Source organism: Corythoichthys intestinalis, chromosome 2 (assembly GCF_030265065.1).
Source record: "Corythoichthys intestinalis isolate RoL2023-P3 chromosome 2, ASM3026506v1, whole genome shotgun sequence".
NCBI lineage: Eukaryota > Metazoa > Chordata > Actinopteri > Syngnathiformes > Syngnathidae > Corythoichthys > Corythoichthys intestinalis.
This window is the reverse complement of record NC_080396.1, coordinates 65958177-65979819: the sequence shown is the minus strand read 5'-3', so window position 1 is coordinate 65979819 and position 21643 is coordinate 65958177. Positions and strand designations below refer to the sequence as shown.

The 21643-nt window shown below is 39.9% G+C and overlaps 1 long non-coding RNA gene across 1 annotated transcript; it reads left to right on the top strand.

Annotated features, from left to right (window-relative positions):
- The first annotated feature begins 370 nt into the window (after nucleotides 1–370).
- Nucleotides 371–5258, top strand: LOC130904794 (uncharacterized). Its single transcript, XR_009060905.1, has 3 exons — nucleotides 371–436; nucleotides 4885–4989; nucleotides 5069–5258. It is a non-coding gene; the product is annotated as an uncharacterized LOC130904794 (long non-coding RNA).
- The last annotated feature ends 16385 nt before the right edge of the window (nucleotides 5259–21643 follow it).

Sequence of the window (21643 nt, the reverse complement as noted above, 5' to 3'; positions counted from 1 at the left end):
AAAAAACTTTCAAACAGGGGTCGCGTTAACCGAATATTTTCCGCCGTTGACCGGTTTTTTAAAACGGTGACGGAAAAAACTGAAGTCCATCCGTCATTTTGACAGGTTGCAATTCACACCCACAGGGTGGCAAGTGAGCATATTAATTAGCTATTGTCTCTCTTGATGCATGACGTCGTTGGCCTTACTCGGAAAAATGTTAAGGCAACTGAGTGTTTGCCTTGCACGGCCAGACTGTTCTCCCTGTATTTTTCAAACACTGAGAGCAAAGTCTGGGACACAGCCTCTCGAGAAGGTACAAAATCAATCGACAAATCAGATTTGTTCATTTGCGTGACGTGTTCTTCACGAGCAACGTCACTCTTGCGCGCCGAAAGTCGTCTCTAGAATAACACGGATGGCGAACGGGAGGGCCGAGAATATGTTCCAATCCGCGGTAAATTCAGTTTTAAATAAGCTAAAACACAACGAGTCATTGACAAGTCTGTCTCTCGCTAGCCATGTTGAATAAACTCCGTTCTCCTCGTATGTTTACTTCCGCGCGCAAGTCCCTCGTCCTGCCCTTGTTGCTTTGCTAGCGGCACGTCTGCCCGTCGCTGATTGGTGAACTCCGCTGGCTGTTTGCCTCTTGTTAAGTGTAGAAAAGGCTACAAAGTTATGTGATTGTTTGCTTAAGATGTTCACAGTTGCTCGTTCAATGCCTTCAGCATCATTTGATTCCCACATTTGGCTGACGTAAATAGGTGAAAAGTTGGATTGCGCATGCACCGTACCAGAATGCGGATGTCAATAGTAAGAAAGTCACGGGTGGATGCACGACATGAGCGTGCGTCTAATTGTGTGTTTGTTCATTGCTGTGCGTAAATGCAAAGTGAGTATCACAAGCAGCATTCATATTTACGTAGACAATTTGTTATGATTACCTTTTGCTGTTGTTATGATAGTTCGTCCGATTGTTTTGCGTGGTAGTCCGTTAGCGTGTTGCTATGCTGCGATTCTAAAATAGCGACAAGTTGCGGCATAGCGCACCGGAAGTAGAGTGAATCCGCCTTCACAATAAGTGCCCGAAACCGGAAGTGCTTAGCTGGAGCGTAGAAAATAGTTCAAGCTTAACTTCGAATATTCCATCTACATGTTTAAATGTAATTAAGTTGAATTTAAGCAATGTATATTTATTTATTGTTTCTTTTCATGTCTTTTGTACAGATAAACCACACACACAGATACACACATATATACACACAAACACCTACTCAAGAATATAACCATTTCGACATCTACATGGACAGTTGGGATGAATGGACTGTATAAAGTTGATTTAAGAGGATTTGCCTGAAAGAAAAAGGAGAAATCCAGCCACCTGTCCAAGTGCCGTGATTGCCTCTACTTTGAGTGGGCCTTAAGTGGTGTTTGGCCAACACACTGACGTGAACACAGCTAAAATCAACCTGAATCAGCAAGAATCCAGTTTTCTCCACTACATTAAGCTTATTCGGACAGAATATTAATTAAAAATGAATGAAAACTAAATACTATAGAATATGTCATTATTATCATTTTAAAAATGTAAGTGACTGGTAAAAATAGATTATGACCGGATTTTTATGACACTGTCAGTCAAAATGACAGACGACGAAAAAGTCTAGCGCAACCTCTGCTTTCAAAAGTATATAAAGCCCTCTCATGTAACAACTCTACTTGCCTACCAATCGAAAAATGGAATAACGAACTTTCGGTAAGATTAGATAATAACTATTGGTCCAACATCTGTAAAAATACATTTATAATGACAAAGAATAAGAACCTTCAGCTTATACAGTTCAAAATACTGCACAGATGGCATATTACTCAATCTAAAATGCACAAAATGGGGTTCTCCCAATCCGATAAATGTACAAGCTGCAACGAAGATACTTCAGATACATACTTTCATGCTCTTTGGCAATGTAAACCAATACAAGATTTCTGGGCACAGGTAACGAAGAAACTCTCTTTCCTATTGAACTGCAGGATTCCATTGTCTCCAACTCTTTGTCTGCTTGGCGATCTGAATACAGTGAATATCACTATCCATCAAACCCGTCCACTACTAGCAAGTCTAACGATAGCCAAAAAAACAATATTGTTGAATTGGAAAAACAAACAAAACATTAGCATTAACCAATGGCTAAATCTAATCATTGAATATATAACATTAGAGAAAATATCTGCCAAACAGACAAATAAAATGGACAAATACGAACAACAGTGGGAAACGGTCGCAAGAATGATGAACATAGAATAAGGATTCTCTCTCACCTGCGAAGGAATGCCACAAAAATAATAAAAATGTATACATAAATTGATGTATGCGGGGTGTCCAGGGAAGTTGTATGCATCCTTCTGCATCTGGAAACTGGACATGTTTAAATCCGAACTGTTTTATACACTCCCAACAGCATGTAATAAATAATTTTTCTTCCTTCACAGTTTAGTCGGTCAATGGGCTTATTTTACAAGGATACTCATCATGGGGCTTGCGTGCTGCTGGATGTGGTAGGGCATGCTCGGGTTGGGGGTTCCGGTGCCGGGATTGGCGATGCGGCGGCGTAGGGTTGGTCACCAACGGGCTTACACTCATAAGAGATTCACACGATTACTGGGTTCTAGATCACAGAACTGATTTGTGAACACTCTACCCCTTTCAATCACTTAGCTTATAGTCTTATACACACCCCCACCCCCATTCTCCTCTTTCACTGGCCAATAGGCCCCCACATGGTGTAAACCGGAAATACATCTCGCTGACGATAGCACCAGCATATTAGTAACTAGTTTAGATGTTCAATGTATTTCTTGTTGTTGTTTGTGTATGTGTTTCTTTTCTTTCTTCTCTTGTATTTCTTTTCTTCTGTCCCCCCATAATCTCTTCCTGTTCGCTGCTTTGTCATAATAAAAAGGTATTTTGAATGATCACAATGGGAGTATGTCAGACTCTCAATGTGAAACATTAAAACTGTTCAGAATCCGGGCACTTAGACTTCCATTCTCTGTGTCAAAAAGCTGAACAGGACAGGTTTAAAAAAAAAAAAAAAAAAAAAAAAAGTAATACCACAAATTGGACTTGTTTGGCAAAATGCTCAATGTAGGATTATTTCACCTACCGCGTTATGTAACAAGAATAAATGAAGCATTCGAAAACGCAGCCAGCTAAACTAGCCACATTTACAATAACAGTATTTTCGTGAGCTGTTTTGTAGAGGTGTGCAAAATTTCCGATTCTTAGATTATTCGCGATTCGGCCGTGGAAGATTCGAGAACGATTCACAAACATCCAAATTCCGATTATTGAAATATGCCAAGTAAAGCGGAAGTACAACACACTCAGCGCGCCGCGCGTTCTTCGGGGCGCAACGAGGAAGAACGCAGTGAGAGTAGCTAAACATCATGCTTCTCATTACCCGGCCCCTCGGGTAATGCCAATGCTCAACTCACAGCTCTAGCTCAACTCATGCCACGAGATAAAAAAACACAACAACATACCTGACTGCTGCCGAAAAGCTGCTACAAAGTACGTCATCCACATAATGTAATGGTAGATATCATTTATATAGGACTAGATAAACGGCCGCCATCTTAAAGCAGTACACTTCCCTGCAAGGCTGTTGTAGTGAACCTTCCAAGCAAACCTAATTAACTTTTTATCTAAAATACTCCTAAATCGGTAAAATATTGACTTGAATCTATCTTTAAAATAGTTTTAAAACTTTCACATGTCGAAAGTAGACAAAAGGGAAATTATGGAATAACGGGAGCAATTTTAACAACTTTAACAGTTGATTCACAACATTAAATTAATTGAATGTAGTTTAAAGCTGCTGTTACAGAATGGGGACTGGAGTTTTTTATTTACTGTTATTTTTGTATATTTGTTTACTGCTATATGTTAACTTGATACTGAAATAGTAGTTTGGTTTAGCCTGAGAGGATTTTTGAACAATTTTAGAACTAATGTACAAAACATTTAATTTAAAAAAAAAAAAAAAAAAAGGAGGGGGGGGTGCATCAATAATCGTTTTATAATCAAATCGGAGCCTCTGAATCGTAATCATAATCGAATCGTTAGGTGCCCAAAGATTCCCAGCTCTACTGTTTTGATAGTGCGCAGAAGAATTTGCACGAGAGTAGTTAGACATGTAGAAGTGGAATAGTGTATAAAAGAGAAATAAATGCAAATGTGTTGTAAAATTAACGCTAGCTAAATTTTTTTTATAATACACTGATTCAATGGAAAACACCCGTTGTGCCGAAAAATGTCCCCCCCGCGTGAAATGTCTCCCCGGACGGGAGTGCCCATAGGTCACTCGTACAAACAGCTTTTTCTTACCAATCAATGGACACGGAAATGACTTTCTTTTACTGCGACGATGTTATTATTTCACTCTGCTTGAACTAATAAATCTTCTCCTGTGTATATGTATAATTTGACTCAGCTTGAACTAATAAATGTCATACCTGTGTGATTCTCATTGGAATATGGTCGTGAAAACCTGTAGACTAATACATTTCTGTTCAAAGATGCTTATGTGGCCCAGTCCACGATTTGTTACTAAAATACAGTTCTAGTATTTTGTGTAATTTATTTATTTATATACCCTGATTTTACAGTCGTAAATCCATTACTGTAATGCGTCCATGAAAACATTTGATGTTTTCACCTCAAAAAAAGCGTCATAAACGCTCCTGTCAGAAGGGTACATTACACGCGGGGGTGGGGTATTTTTCGGCATAACAAATGTAACCCCCATTATTACTGATTAAATAATCAAAAAGCATCAAAAAAAGTATTATGATCAGAACAATGTGGAGTTTCAAGTATCCTAAAAGTTTCACTGTATATTGCAGAAACGTGTGTTATAAAAAATTACCAGACTAAAACCTGGAAAAATATGGAGAAGAATTGATCATGAAAAAAAGCCAAACAAAAGACCAAGAAGAACTGCAGAATTGGTGAGTTACTTGGTATAGCTGTGCTGCAATAGACTTAAAGCGTATTTCATTTTCTAATATACTATTTTGCTCTTTGCAGTCATTGTTCCCTGCATCCAATAGTGTTCACATGGAGACTGAACAGCAATATTTAGGTATGTTACGTAGTGTGTGCATGTGTGTTTGTATTATGATAAAAAGCCATCTTCTGACCTGTTTTTGTGCAGAGAATACTAATTTGTTAAAAAACAAAACAAACATTACTGCTTCAAATCATAAATCTTTTACAAATTATGAAAACATATTTAGTGCTGACATATACATTCTGCAATATATTAAACAAGTTTAAAAAATATAATTTAGAACTTCATCCAAAAATGTACACAATTAAGTATGTATATAATACGCATACGCACACACGTTAGTTTTTGTGTCTGTCCGTCAATTTTTGTGTTTGTCTGTCTGCCAGTTTGTTTATTTGTCTGTTTGTTTGTATGAGAGTATTAAGTGTGTGAGTGATTGTGTAGTCGTAGAGAGTGAGGCCAAATAGATGTATTTTCATATGCCTGCCCCCAATGTTCCTTCTAATTTTCCATGTGTCTGAGCAAACACATAATCTCCCTGAGCACACTGCGGCCCACAGTGAGCAACATCAGATGTGTACCGTATTTTTTGGACTATAAGTCGCACCAGCCAAAAAATGCGCAATGAAAAGTTAAAAACATATATGTCGCACCGGCGTATAAGTTGCATTTTGGGGGGGAATTTATTTGGTATAACCCACCACCAAAAACAGACATGTCATTTTGAAAGGCAATTTAGAATAATAATACAATAGAGAACAACAGGCTGAATAAGTGTACGGTATGATAACATTACATGACTCATAAACAACGAACTGAGAACATGCCTGGTATGTCAATGTAACATAGCTATTTAGAGTTATTCAGATAACTATAGCATAAAGAACATGCTAACTAGCAACAATGATATAATAATGTGTGAATAAGTTCACATATAAGTCGCTCCAGAAAATAAGACGCACCCTCTGCCAAACTAAGAAAAAAAACTGCGATTTATAGTCCGAAAAATACGGTACATAGTGGCCACACACCAGTATCATGCCTTTTCACGCCTATTAGCATTTCTACTGCCCGTAAATTATCCAGTAGTAAGAGCATTTAATGATTAATATCCATTATTAAAATGTCTTAATAAATGTCACTGGAATACACACCAATCTGACTTAAATTGTACCTTATTATTCACGTCTTAATATATAGGACTTGCATTTGGTGTACTGATATGTCAGTGCTCTCATCTACTATCAGTGTATGCCAGGGTGCATTTTTAACACTGCACATAGTCTCGTTCTCCACTATATCATTGATTGAGTTTACAAATTTAAAGGCATAGTTTTTACTTCGCCAGCTTTCTGGTATACTCACATACTTTGCCATGTGATTGTGGATTTGTTGAACTGACACCATAGACGCATTCATTTCGATGGTGAGTAAAATATTGTCAATGAGAACTTCAACTTGCTCTGGGTCAGATTTTGTTTTGTGGGACAGCTCGTTTCTCTTCTGTCGGTCTTTTGCTTTCTCCCGCAATAATGTACCAATCCCCTATCACATCTTGAGTCTTTGTAATTTTCAACAGCTTTCAAATGACTTTTCTGCTGAATATGACGCTTGAGGTAGTAAAACTTCCATTTAGTCCACATTTTTCCCTCTGAAAACTCACTTGGTACTTTGGCTTCAGTTTCACCGCTTGTTCGTCTATTTGCACATGCTCCGACAGCCACTCCTTCTTATTAGGCTCGAGCGTTTACGTCACAGCAGCACGGGATCATGCGAGATTTGCGACAACGCAACCATTGCGGAAGCTTCACGGGACATTTAAACTTAGCGGCAACCAAAGATGGAAAAAAGTAAGGAATACTTGCCAGTTCGATACAGAGACAAAGTTGTTACCACGGCGAAGGACAGATATGTGAGCAATTTTAAGGATGTGAACAATGTTGACCCTCACGAGCAAGCCGAACACAAATGGAATAAAGATGTCGACAAGCTTCCACCACTACGCTAAATGGACATCATGCTGTATTTAGTGTTTGGTATATGTTACTACACTCATCAGCAATTCCGAAACTACAAATCGCTACAAAGCTACGAACAGTTTTGCTGCGGATGGGTGCAGGATCTTCACTTTATGACCATAGCAAACGGCAACACCATCTTTCTAGCAAAGGTAGGCAATGTGTGTTTACATTAGTCTGTGACCACGGATGTACAAAACTTTTGCTGCATAAAATGTAGCCTGTGTACAAATTCTTTGCCACTCTCTCACATCAAAATATTACAGCTTTTTCATTTAGCAACGACATGGATTATGTCTTATGAAGACAATGCACATGTATGCATGCTAGTTGTTTAGCTGTAGCAATAGCTAACAACAGGCCGACTTAGGGCGTAAAGTTGCTGAAATTTGCGTAAACAAACGAAATTAACTTACCGGAGTGGAAGTGCATAGAGCAAACTCAGTGTGTAAATGGAGAATCAAACGTTATGCCCTTCCTTCTGATCGAGGCCACCCATGCCATTCTTCGACGTTTGGTAAGTTCAGATATGAGCTTTCCCTCGCCTTTTCTCCATGTAGGGATCCGGAAGAAACTCAATGGTGTTCCGTCGAGCTGTACATTCTCCTTTTTCTATTCGATCGGTTGTTGCAAATCTTTACCGCACAATAATTTCCAACCATTTTTAAAGAGCGACCTGTGTTGAAATGCCTCAGTTTATCTTCCACAATGGCGATAGCGGCGGAAACCTCGCGAGTGCCACGTCATACGCTCGAGCCTAATATGGACCGCATTTCATTTTTACTTTGGCTTGGTGAGTGGATGTGTCGCTGCCCATTCGTTTCGCCATGATAAGGGGTTGGCCTTTACGTCTCTCCGCTCCGCCGCACTCACGCACTGTTGTCAGCTTGCTAACCTACACCGCGCGTGTAGGCTGGGCAATACACAAGCAATGTCAATGCTATGATTGGCTGCGTAGCGGAAGTGAACCTTATCGTATCATTTGCTGGACACCTGTCACTCACCGAGTTACAACATACGTTTCTGTTGATTTTTTTTTTTGTGTGTGCGCAGCATTGAATTTCTTGTGCGCAGAGTAGGTGCCAGCAGTGCGCGATTGTGCACGCACGCAGCTTAGAGGGAACATTGCCTGCCCCCACTGTGCCATGTGAGAGAATATTCTCAAAAGCTGGAGAGGTCATTAGCAGTGTTGTTAATTTTACTTTAAAAAAGTAATTAATTAGAGTTACAAATTACTTCTCCCAAAAAGTAATTGCGACTGTTCAATGTTTTGTATAATCCACAATCTCTAAATATCTCTGAGGCACTAATCTCGCTCGACACAGAGAAAGCATTTGATAGAGTAGAATGGCGTTATCTCTTTTATACATTGAGTAAATTTGGGTTTGGGTCAAGATTTATTTCCTGGGTCAAACTTATATTCATCGCCAAAAGCGTCCGTTAGGACAAACAGTTCATATTCAGACTACTTTTCTCTACAACGGTCAACACGACAGGGTTGCCCTCTTAGTCCGTAGCTGTTCACCTTAGCAGTAGAACCCCTGGCGATATCATTACGCTCACAAGTTGTTATAAAGGGAATAGTCAGATATGGAATTGAGCACAAAGTGTCGCTGTATGCTGATGGCCTGCTGCTGTATGTTTCTGAGCTCCCAAGATCTATGCCTGCCATTTTAACAACACTTTCAACATTCCGTAGGTTATCAGGCTATAAGCTCAATTTGAACAAAAGCGAGCTGATGCCTCTTAAATCTGATCTGGGCCACATTTTTCCAGAACGTCGCAGCAGTCTGACTGTCATGTCTCAGAAACCGGAATTCATGCAGCAATTACGTCATCAAAGAGCGAGACCGACAGGGCGCTCCGGTAGCGGTGCAGCTGTGCGTTAGCGCCTAGCTTGCTTTGAACACGGCTTTTGGGGAAGGGTCAGGCTTGACAACAGTCAATAAAAAATTGGTTAAGAATAAGTCTGAGAATGTTTGGTTTTCTCTCTGCTCTATATGAGCAATATCAGTTCTTGTCTCGTGACGTTTCCGGCGCAATGCATTTTGGGTTTTCGTGCATTGCACAACAACAAGCCCGCGACGTGATCCTTTGCTAGGCATCGATTCTGCGTGGTAATCATTGAAAATGGAACACTCGTGTTGAGTGAAAGACTGCCATTTTAGGTCCCATGATAGAAACGGATGCAAAAAGGATGAGATGCGTTTTTTTTTAGCATTCCCCCCTGCAAGATAAAGTATGGACCTCAGATAGATGAGTTGACCAACAGGCGTCGAATGGCTTGGGTTGCAGCGGTGAGAAGAAAGGCCATCGCTTTTCATACATCAACAGAAAACATGTTGGTCTGTTCCCTACATTTCCATAAAGGTAAGTAACTGGAAGTGTTAATGTTCTTCGGATGCTGATACTGTCGGCATTTGAACGCTTATGGCGTGTGGTTGTATTGTTTACTTTGGTTCATGTTGGAGGGAGTCTTTCAGGTCCTCCGCATGTTTGTTTCCAATTCAGGTGAGACAGCTAGACTGGATTGCAAAGTAAAAGACTGACTGGAGGCAAGAGATCATTACTGCACAGTTTTAATTTCAGAAATTTCTGGGTGCATTCAATGACAGAACAAGGCTGTGTAGACAAAATACACACCAAACAGAGAGCTCAGCGTTGCTTAAATACTATACTTAAAAGGAGGTGTGTCTGTTTGGTGATTAATTGATCATGCAAAACAGGTCATGAGCCATGCTGGTTGGCAGTTAAAAGTCCATGATTATTGTTGGCAGTTAAAGTCCATTATTATCTGAGGCAAAACTAACTATCAGCAGTTTCAGTGAAAAACAACTGGTCATGCTTGAGAGCATATCAGAAGATTGCATTAGGCGAGATGTATACTGACTTCAATCCCCCTTTCATACTCGAAAGAGTCTGATAATAGCAGAGCGAATTTTGTTTCCCCCTTTTGAACTCAACTTATGAGTTCAACACCACGTCATAGAGAAAAGTACCAGCAGAAAAGGTTTGACATATTTTCAAATGAACCCATTGAATATTGGATGCATATGGCACCAGGATAAAATTCACACATCCTTTATGGATCACTGGGTGGAAGGACAATGGGATCAGGAACCACAGAATCATCTTCATACTGACAGATGCGGGGAGAAAACTCAGCGATGTCTTCATCTTCTTTGGAACCTTAGGGTTAGACTACTGCTGTGGTCTTTCATCAGCAGGTGATACTAAAGGGTGTTCCTGCTCAGGTGAGGGTGAGTCATAGGAGGTCAGTCTCCAAAATTGTGTTGGTTCGTTCCACTGAAATGGATCTACATGACCTCTGCATTGTAATTTACATACGTTGCTAATTACTACCAAAAAAATAAAGTTCTACTCACGGTTTCCAGTCATTTTTTAGTAATTTAGTCGGTCTTTTTTTCCCCCGTGGCGCAGTGATATTGATACGGCGGAGTCGTATCGTCAGTGTGTGAAGCCATTTTAGGTCACGTGCACCAATAGGAGACGAGGACTGTTGCTATGCGCTTCTAAAACAAACAATATGGCGGCGACCGTGTCAAGCTACGACACGAGCGAAGATGAACCAAAGATAAGAAAACCGCATTCGGAATTTAGTCAAAAGGCATCGAAACGATGCTATATGCATCTCTCAACTGTCCAAGGGCGAAAAAGGGCAGGAATTTGGAAAAAAACGTGCAGAGGTCGCGTGGTTGCGTCAGACAATGGCTTTCTCTCCAGGCTCCGTCGAAGGATCTTGCTGAAAATGCGTCGACTGGGATTTTTAACGACATTGACTACAGGTAAGCCACACACACGCCTTTTGTTGTGAATAACTATGGGAGTTGTGGGCTTCTGGTCAGATCACATATGAAGTTAAGACTTGCAATGTGAGTTCTGGGCTGTAGCGGTCATTATTATGATGTTAGATTGTTAACTTTGAGCAAAAAGTTTAGATTGACAAATAACATAGTATTTAGTCTGTTTAACCGTAGTTCCAAAAACCTATTTGATAATTTTACTCAGGAAAAAATGGCAGAATGGACAAGCCTATATAATTTGGATTGGAAGGTTATGTAAATATGATATGGATGAAACAGTTCTCACATGGTTTATGTGTGTGTGCGTGTTTTTCAGAACTGAAACACCCTTCACTGACAGCTACAACTTCTTCTGTGAGACCGTCGTCCATTAAAAGATTAGAGTTGACCAGGAAGTGCTGCGAATGGACAAGCTTGTGTAAATATGGCTTTATTGGGACCATGGAAAAAGTGCTTAGAAAATGGATTTTTTTCAAAGACAATACCCTCCTAACTTAGTCACCAGCCAGAAATGTATCTTGATGTGAATACACAAAAATACAGATCTAGTGTTGCTGTTTTTGCTTGTTTTAAGTGTTATATTAATTCTGGCAACACAAAATCTTTATCAAATGTCATAAACACTTCTACCAAACATTTGAAACAAGTATTGGTGCCTTAGTATACACATAGGTGAATTCAGAATGAGAAATGTAGCTAATTTCTTGAAGGAAACACTTCAACATTAATGATTTGCACCCAGCACAATGAAATATGTATTGAATTAAGCTAAAGGCTTATGTGTCATATTAAAAATATCACAACCTACTATGCAATGAAATATATAAAATAAAAAATGCACGCCATGATCATAAATAGCTGAAAATCAACCCAATTGCTACCACACCCTCCTAAATGTGAATCATGGCAAAAATGGAATAAGACAAAAAAATTACAGGGTGATCAAAAATATAATGTGCCAAAATCATAAGGTGATACTTAAAAAATGAAAGACATCACAAAAGAAGTGATGGACACGTGTTGAAGATAACTTCCAAGTTTTATTTCATGTTTCACAAGTGCTCAAATGTGAGCACACCCAGCAGCACGGACAAAATCAAGCCACGATGAGAATTCCTCTCAAACGTGTGCATGTCGCAGTTATTGTCTCGATTGCAACTGTTGTTCGATATTTCACATCATCAGTACTTGCTGGACGTGTCGGTATGTTAAAGACAAAGTTCGTTATCCATCTTTATGGCACATAACGTATGTTATACACTAAGTGTATGTTCCACCACTTCCAGCAAATATTGATGACATGAAAGATTACATAACAGACGCAATCAACGCAGGAGGGAGGAATTCTCATGTCAACTTGATGTTGTCCATGCTGCTGGTGATGGCCATATTTGAGTACTATGAAAACATGAAATTAAACTTATTTACTTCCTACATCTGTCCAAGGTAGTTTTTTTTTTAATTTATTTTTTTTTTAATGTTTTTCGTTTTTGACATGGCATTTTGATTTTGGCACAGCCTTTTTTAATCACACTGTATATACACAAAAGTTTGGAATCATTCAAGTATGGTACTGTTGGTACACATTTATTTAAACATGGAAGTGTCTCATACTATAAAAATACACATTATTACACATACAAATATTGAAAAACGAATTAAAAAAAAAAATAGAAATAAAAGAATAGTAAAACTGTACATGACAACATTACTCCTCAAAATCGCTTTACTCAAAGTCATCATCCCATCCAAGTGTCTTCTGTTTCTTTGGAAACATTCTCACATGCTTGGCACCGATATAAATCAGGACAAGAAAGTTTTGCAGACATACAGGAACATCTTCCCATGTCACAATTGGTTGCCTTTCAACTACAGTTGACTACTTGCAAAACAGTATCAGGGGCAGGATTTTTAGTCATCCATGTCACTGCCAACTGCCCATCCTCAATGTCCCACCCATTCCCAATGGGTGAAGGGGCACACATTTTAACTGTCAGACAACGTTTCATAATTGCTGCTTGATAGTTTGCTGTCCTGCAATGTCGGTACAGAGCATCAGTTTTGGGGGGAATAGAATGTTCTGGCAAGACTGACGAGGCTATACAGAAAGATCTGCATTTGGCATCATTTTTGGCACATGACTGGCCAAACAGGTGGCACACGTATTTACACAACGTGTTAAATGTTTGTAGGTCAAGTTTAAAACTGCTGCCCAGCTTTGCAAACCCAGTCAGGTATTCTTTTTTATGACGTGCAAAAGAAAAGGTTTTTTTTTGCCTTTGCCATGAAAGGCAAAAGCAGAGTCACAACCTGTGAATGTATGGATGCCAATGAGTGCTAAACACAAACTAGTGCCAGGAGCTGCAGAGACCTTAGAGACGTCAGTCCTCGTTCTGTTGCCTCCTCCTGTGAAAAAATGCAATTTACACTGTAAATCTATCTGCAGACTTACAGCAATCACTGCCACGTCAGTATCAGGGCTTTTATTGACTACAGCTTGATGTTCTTGAGCCAAAAGGTTTATTTAACCATTGTCACCCATAACTGGTATGCAATAAAAAGTTATACTGGATTCACTTTCGACACACTGTACCCTATATACATTTTATAACAAAGTGGTATTGATATCTGGGCTAAAAAATGGTATCGTTACAACACTAGTTTAAATAAGAATTTTTTGAGCATAAGTTAATAACAATTAACCTTGTAGTAAAGGCGTGCGTGTGGCTTACCTGTAGTGAATGTCGTTAAAAATCCCAGTCGACGCATTTTCAGCAAGATCCTTCGACGGAGCCTGGGGAGAAAGCCATTGTCTGACGCAACCACGCGGGCTCTGCACGTTTTTTCCAAATTCCTGCCCTTTTTCGCCCTTGGACAGTTGAGCGATGCATATAGCATCGTTTCGATGCCTTTTGACTAAATTCCGAATGCGGTTTTCTTATCTTTGGTTCATCTTCGCTCGTGTCGTAGCTTGACACGGTCGCCGCCATATTGTTTGTTTTAGAAGCGCATAGCAACAGTCCTCGTCTCCTATTGGTGCACGTGACCTAAAATGGCTTCACACACTGACGATACGACTCCGCCGTATCAATATCACTGCGCCACGGGGGGAAAAAAGACCGACACGAAAACGTTAATTACTAAAAAATGACTGGAAACCGTGAGTAGTACTTTTTTTTTGGTAGTAATTAGCAACGTATGTAAATTAAAATGCAGAGGTCATGTAGATCCATTTCAGTGGAACAAACCAACACAATTTTGGCTCAGCCAATACAGCCTAGAATGGGGTCCTCCTTTTGTATTTTTTTTTTATTAGGATCCCCATTAGCTGATGAAAACATCCGCTACTCTTCCTGGGGTCCACACAAAACATAAAACAGACAAAACATCAACATACTAATCAACATAGGCTATACTGTATATACTGTATATTTGAGGAATAGAAAAGGGTGTCGGTTTTAATAACCAAATGCTTCATCCTACTCCTTTTTGGACAATAAATTTTGATCATTTATTGTCTTAAATATTGTGCTGTTATCTCGAGAATATCATTGGTTCTGTCTGATTTTTTTGCTTTGATTTTCTTTATAGTTTGAGTTGTGTATTATATTTTCTCAATCTTAAAGCATTCATTCATACATACAGATAACGGTGAAGGCACAGGTAATGTACATTTTTGTACAGTAGATGGCATTATGCACTAAAAATTGTTTGCAATCCACCATTAATAAAAAAAGAATAATTCTAACACGCATGCGCAGACAGTTGTCCCATCGCGACAGTTATCATATGACTGCGCCACGTCACTTCCTTTGAAGGCTTTATGCTTTATAAACGCGAGAGATTCGGACATATAAAGTAATTATTCTTCGAGTAGTCTGGCGTGTGGGTTGATTAATAATGTTTTTATACTTCTTAATCCACCACATAAATCATTCTTAGGGCATCATGGCTCCAGTGGGGGCGGTGCATTACGTGCATGCGCAGAACCAATCGAGGCCTGCCGAAGATTTATTGATGATTAAATAAAGTCTTACGGTTTTCTTTTTATGTCTACACATGCGTTGCTTGGATCTGGGTGTACCTCACACGCCCTACCATTATAACAAATATATTTTAAATGTATTTCGTTCTATTGAATATCACGTATATGCCTATATCTCCCATCATCCCTCGGGAGAAAATGGCGTCGATTTGCGCGTGCGCAGTAGCAATCCGTTGCGATGGGGGAGCCTGTCACGATCGGGCAGCGACAGGCACTTCAATGACCGTAAAGTACAATGGACCCAGTAAACCGGGAACTACAGCGTTGGTCAAGGGACAAAACGCACTCATTGGCTTGCTCTCTAATTAATTTAAAACTCGTTATTGACAACTTGTGGTGTATTCAAATCACTACCTTACATAGTTAAAGACCAAATGTGAGGTAATTTCATAAAATGCCAAATAGGTCACAATGTAATTAAACATTGTCCAACAAATAAAGCATAAAAAAATAATATTTATGTTATATATTTGACAAATAATCGCGTTTCCGAAGTTCGAGCCTGAAAGTGACGAACCCGAAAGTGATACGTCACACCGAAAACAGCGATGGCAGCACTCCGTACGGCTGCCATACAAACCCATTCAAACAATGATTCAAACAGCGATATAAGCGATAGATCGAGTGCAAGTGAGGAGATCCAAATTTTTGAAGAGTTGGAGGAAGAGGTTGGAATTTTATTTTGGACCTTACATGTATTAGCCAGATGCTAATCAGGATGCAAACAATGTGCCCAGACGACCTGACATGGAATGGAGACAAGACCCATCGAGATTACAAGATTGGTAAGTATATGCTGTCATTATTTTTATAAATTGAAGATGCTATTATGTTTTTGTCTATCTGATGGGGGGGGGGGGGGGGGGGGGGGGGGGGGGAGACAATAATCCACCCAGTCCCAGTGTTTCCAATGCGGGGGATGGAAATTAAACTTCACACTATTTCAATGTTTACTTAAAACTTTAAAATAAAATAAATTTCAATCAATGACTGACAGCTTCGACTTTCAATATGTTGCATTTGAAGTCAATTCCTACACAAGGCATGTTGACATACTATTTATTATGCATGTCAAGCCTGTAGCAGTTTTAAGTTCATGAGTTGGTCAAACTTTCCGATTTGTTGGTTTTCATGAATGATGGGCGGATCGATACCAAAATATCAATATTTCGATCCAGCGCGTTAATTTCTAGGTATCGATCCCCAAGCAAAAGTATCGATATTTGTAATTAATATACAGTATTACATTTTCTTTGTCTATTTTTTGTGTATATTTTTGCCCACAATTTTTGTACTACTTTTCCCTTTCGCGTTCTACACGCACGTAAGCAGTGCACGCACATAAGCAGTGCACCGGCGTCTGCTCCCGCCCTCATTTACGTCCCTATCCTGTATATTGATCAGCATGCTTTTCCTCCGCCCCTCTCACGAGGCCCCAACACAGCCACAACAAACATTTGGAAGCTGGTATTACCTACTAGTCTGGTAGCATGGCTGCGGCATTGACGACAGACTGTAAAATAAGTCTGGTTTGGACATATTTCAATTCACTAAATAGCAACGAGGCTAAGTGCACAGTTTGTGCCAAAACTGTGAGGTATTGTGGTAATACCACAAACCTCACGAAACACCTTAAAAACGTGCATCCCGAAGCACATGACGAATTAAATGATAAACGTGCCGCTCAAGCCGAGGGGGAAACGAGAAAAAAGACCATTTATGGATAAATGATGGAATATTAGCATTTCCCCAGGTGTTGTCATACCCTTTGACAGTCAAGTATTACTGTAACCTAAATGTGAGTCTCCATTTTATTAATTTTTGATACAATGAGGACAAATCAGCCTACATCACATTCTATATGACAGTCAAGTGAACTACTAGCAAGCAAGTTGGTTATAAAAAATATGTAAATTATTACTTAATGTTTTAAAGGGTATGTAGTGCCCTGGGAAAATTTTAATATTCCATCATTTATCCATAAACGCATGCCTTTTGTATTCATATCATGCCACTTCGTGTAATTACACACAAGAAAATGAGAGAAATTTGGCTCGATTGTCAAGCTAAAACGACCGGCGCCCGAGATCTGGCAGATTGTGTGCGTGACGTCACGACAAGTGAAGAGAGTGCCACCGGCCGCTAGGGGGGCAGCGCCTGTCTGCATCAATATAATTCCTTCTAGTGAGGGGACAATTAGGGGTGTTTTGAGCTGTTTATGCTAATGCATTGTGTTCGTCCTGCACATATTCCAGGTTCCCTCATGAAGAAACACCCCTCGTTGTCAATAAAACAGAATTCAGAATTGACAGTGAGGGGTGTTTCTTCAACAAGAAAAAGGCTCAGTGCTTTAATACTGAATGGCGGCGATGATGGCAGACAATTTCGTTTCTAGTTTCAGCGACGAATCCGATGTAGAAGGACGTAACGAATGTTCATCTAATGGTGACGAGGAGAGTTACGAAGCTTTAATCGGTGTTTTAGGTTACCAATTTGAGCCCAAACGAACGCCAATGCAGCGTAATGAAACGGTCATTGAGGGGAGCAATGACACTGATGAACCATCGGCAGCAGTTCGTGTGGGAAACACCAATGATTTGTTTTGCATTTGTTTTTGTGAAGCTGATACACCATGACTGCAAAATAAAGGAATGCATAGAATAATTATCATTTTTTGCGCTATCATAGCTTTTCGCTCTGCCAACAGACACAAATATGAATGGGATCAGAGGATTTGTTCTATATATTTTACGAACGATAATTTATACATGTGTCCAGTCCTGTATCCAATGCGTGACATTTTTTTATTATAAAAGAGTACTCACTCTGGCCATTTCGAGCTTGGCTGCTCCCCTCCTTTGCCTAGCTTTAGCCTCCTTTACCAGTCATCGTCCTCTTTCTTGATATCTCGGGACATTTAGGTGGCTGCACCTGTATGGTCGGCACCGCATCTCCTTTGAGCAGCAATCTTTTAGCAAAACCCGATTTCTCTTGTCCATGTTTCGAGAAGCTTTCAGGTGGAAAATGTGCACCACAGAAAAGCGTGCCGGAGGCTGTTTCTAGAAAATTAGCCCTCTTTGCACGGACGAACTTTACCCATTGTCTGTGTAGTCCCGCTTTTTTTTTCGCGTTCAGGAACTCATGGATACTATATTCCGATAAATAACTATTTTTACACCCCATAGCACAGCAGTTTTGAACCATTTTTGTGATGTTTTGGTCAAACAAACCCCAACGCTACTCTCTCGTCGTTAAAAAACAATGGCACCTGGCTCCGCCTCGACTGTCAATCACTTGTCGTGATGTCTCCGCCCCATTCGGCTGTTTCCGGAACACTTTCGGAAATGTTCGTCATTTTCGATCTATTTTCGATAATTGCTCATTAATGTGATTGATTTTTTTGTTAACTTTATCAATATTTGTTATCTTGGCACATAACGGTTCTATTGATGTCTCACACCCCCTTTGCCGCTACATACTCTTTAAATAGACACATCTCCCCTTACTGTATTTCGAAAATTAACCATTATTACTTTTTTTTTTTTTATTTTTTTTATTGCTCCCCTTAATGCATTTCCAAACAGTTAATACATGTACACAGCAATACATTATTTGTTTTATTGTTTGTCTCAATAGATGACTCTCCAAGAGCAAGGAACATTACCAGGCTCATTGCAGAGATTATTTGCCTGGACCTCCAACCAATTTCAATTGTAGAGGACAGTGGATTTAATGCTCTTTTGAAGTATGTTGATCCATGCTACAAAATGCCTAGCCGCAAAACAATTAAAGAAGCAACAATCAAACAATTGTACACAAACTGTTGCAGTGATGTAAAGAGAGCTTTAGATGGTGCTGAGAGTGTAGTTTTAACTACAGATATGTGGACGTCTAGATGCACTGAGGCCTATTTGACAGTAACCTGTCATTTTGTGCACAATTGGAAGATGGCATAATATGTCTTAGAGGCTAGTTCCTTTACTGAACAGCACACTGCCACCAACATCAGTTCAGCGCTGAGAAGAATCACAGATCATTGGGGCATTACTCACAAGGTGATTGCAGTCATTGCAGACAATGGTGCTAATATCGTCTCTGCAGTTCACAAGGATGGTTGGACCCACTACCCCTGTTTCGCCTACACGATGAACCTGGTTGTGAAAGATGCCATGAAAGCTGTCCCTGGAACTGTTAACCTCTTGCAAAAATACAGCAGCATCGTTTCATTTTTTCACCACAGCTCCAAAGCCACAGAGAAACTTTTAGTCCTGCAGAAGCAACTGAACCATCCAGAACACAAACGCATTCAATCTGTTGAGACTAGATGGAATTCTGTATTTTACATGTTGGAGAGGATTCAGGAGCAGAGAGAAGCAGTCACCACTGCTCTTTGCATACTTGGAAGGAATGACCTGTGCCTGAGCAGTGAAAAGATGGACTTGATCCTGCCTACCATTGAAGCTTTGAGGCCATTTGAACAGGCAACCCAAGAGATATCAGCATCTGAGCATGTGTCCATGTCAAAGGTGATTCCTCTTGTTTCTGTTCTTCTAAAAGTTACAGCTGCTGCTGAAAATCAAGAGAACATCATTTCAAAGCAACTGTTACACCAATGCCAACGCAGATTCCATTCTATTGAGACATTTTACTGTATCGCAGCTTGCAGATTCCTAGATGTTCGCTTTCGAGGCGTTGCTTTTCGCAACAAAGACAATGTGGAAAACATAAGAAGGCAAATACTTGCAGAAATAAAAGAAAACCTACAAACTTCGCCTCAAGCTGGATCATCTGTGCCTCAAGCAGAAGCATCTATATCTCCAACAACTCCTGAATCTTCCACACCTTCATGTTCTGCCACACCAGCAGACAGGCATTCCCATCTCTCAGTCGTCTGGCATCAAAATACCTAGGCATTGTAGCATCCTCAGTTCCCTCGGAGAGGGTGTTTTCTAAAACAGGAGAGCTCATAAACAAAAGGCGAAACCGTCTGAAGGGTAAAAATGTTAATATGCTCCTTTTTCTCAACAAGAATCTTGCCCTCATGATTTAGTTGGTGTGAGCAGCTATGTGTTCTTGGCTTGTTAATTTTTTATGTTTAATATTTATTTTGTTTAATATTTTATTTATTTTTCTGTGAAATATATTTTTCCTTATTGTTTTGTTACAAATGCTTGATTTCTTATGTTTTGTTGCTATTATTTATTTTTATTTTGTTAAAGGTGTTTCAATTATTTCAAAATCTATTTGAAAATCATGTTTGTAAAATAAATTTTCCAAAAATCGCAAGTGACTATTGTTTATTGGATTTGTTTTTAATGATCTACCATTAGAGGGCGGTAACATGCTACTAGTAATTAGGTCTTTAATTAGATAAAAAATCTTTAACTTAGATTAAAATTTGATCCAATACAACATGTAGCAGGGAAATGTTCAGTGCATATGAATTTAACGGTCATGGCTAAAGAGTGACACTGACTAATCAGATTTTGTTGTTGATGGATTGGTTTATGAGTTTGTAGGGAAACTGCTTTGCTAGTTATTATAAGCAGCAGTTTTTCCATTGCAATGGATATTTGACACAAATAGACTTTTAATAGTTTTTGAGTGCTTGCTGTAGTTGTACATTATATATCATCAGAATGGCTGAGAACTCTGAACTTTATGAACTTCCGGTATCGATATCGGATCGGGATCGCGATATTTGGCCTTGGTATTACTTGGTATCGGATTAACTCCAAAATCACTGGTATCGCCCATCCCTATTGAAAACGCGCGGGGCGGTGCACTGAGCAGAGCTAACGAGGTAACTAGGCAACGAACCCGGAAATGGAGCGCAGTGCAGGGCAGACAGCAGCGGTCAGGCAGATAACTATATTGCTGTCTTTAATATCTCCTGCCCTTTTTGTTCATTATTGTTGGCTCAGTGGTCACTTGTGAGCGAAGGTGTGTTTGTGTGTGACAGACGTGCATGGGCTGGGCGCACTGCCGCCCGCCACTCCCCGCTGCCTTAAAATCTTTCTCGATTACGAACATTAGGGCTCGCCTATCGAATACATGTGATGCAGCGCTTACGAGTACAGAATCATTTAGTTACTTCAAAAAGATGTACAAGGAAACCATTCTAAATCGCTACTCGAACCAAAATGACACATAATAGTGACGGGATCTGTCATTCACTTGAGTAAACGAATCCATTCCGGTTCGTTCAGTAAAAAGATTCGTTCAAACAAATCGTTCAACGAATCGTTTGCCCCCCTCATCTTCCTCCCCACCCAAATGAATCGTTCGGTTAGTGAACTGGAAGTGACGTTGCTGAACGAATCACCAAAAACCGCTTCGCAGTATAACTGAACGGGAAGTGACATTGCTTGGTCCCTCCCTCTCTTGCACACAGGCTCCTCAGAAATGACAGACAGGTGATATCATTCTGCTTTCACAGACAGCCTCGTCTCCCTCCGGCTGCTGCAAAAGCGAGGGAGAACTTCCGCGTCGTCTGTCCTAGTTCAATGGGATCAAAGTCATGGCTCGTGCTTGCATTTCGATTTAGGACACGATTAATCATTTTCCTTTTGTGGGGGGAGTGGGGGTTTGGGGTCGGGGGCGCACGGACTTTCTTTAGCATGATCTTGATCACATATACAATGCTGCTGCTACCAGCCAACCCGGCATGCTTGCTGTCATGAAAATAAAAACGTGCTGCTCTGA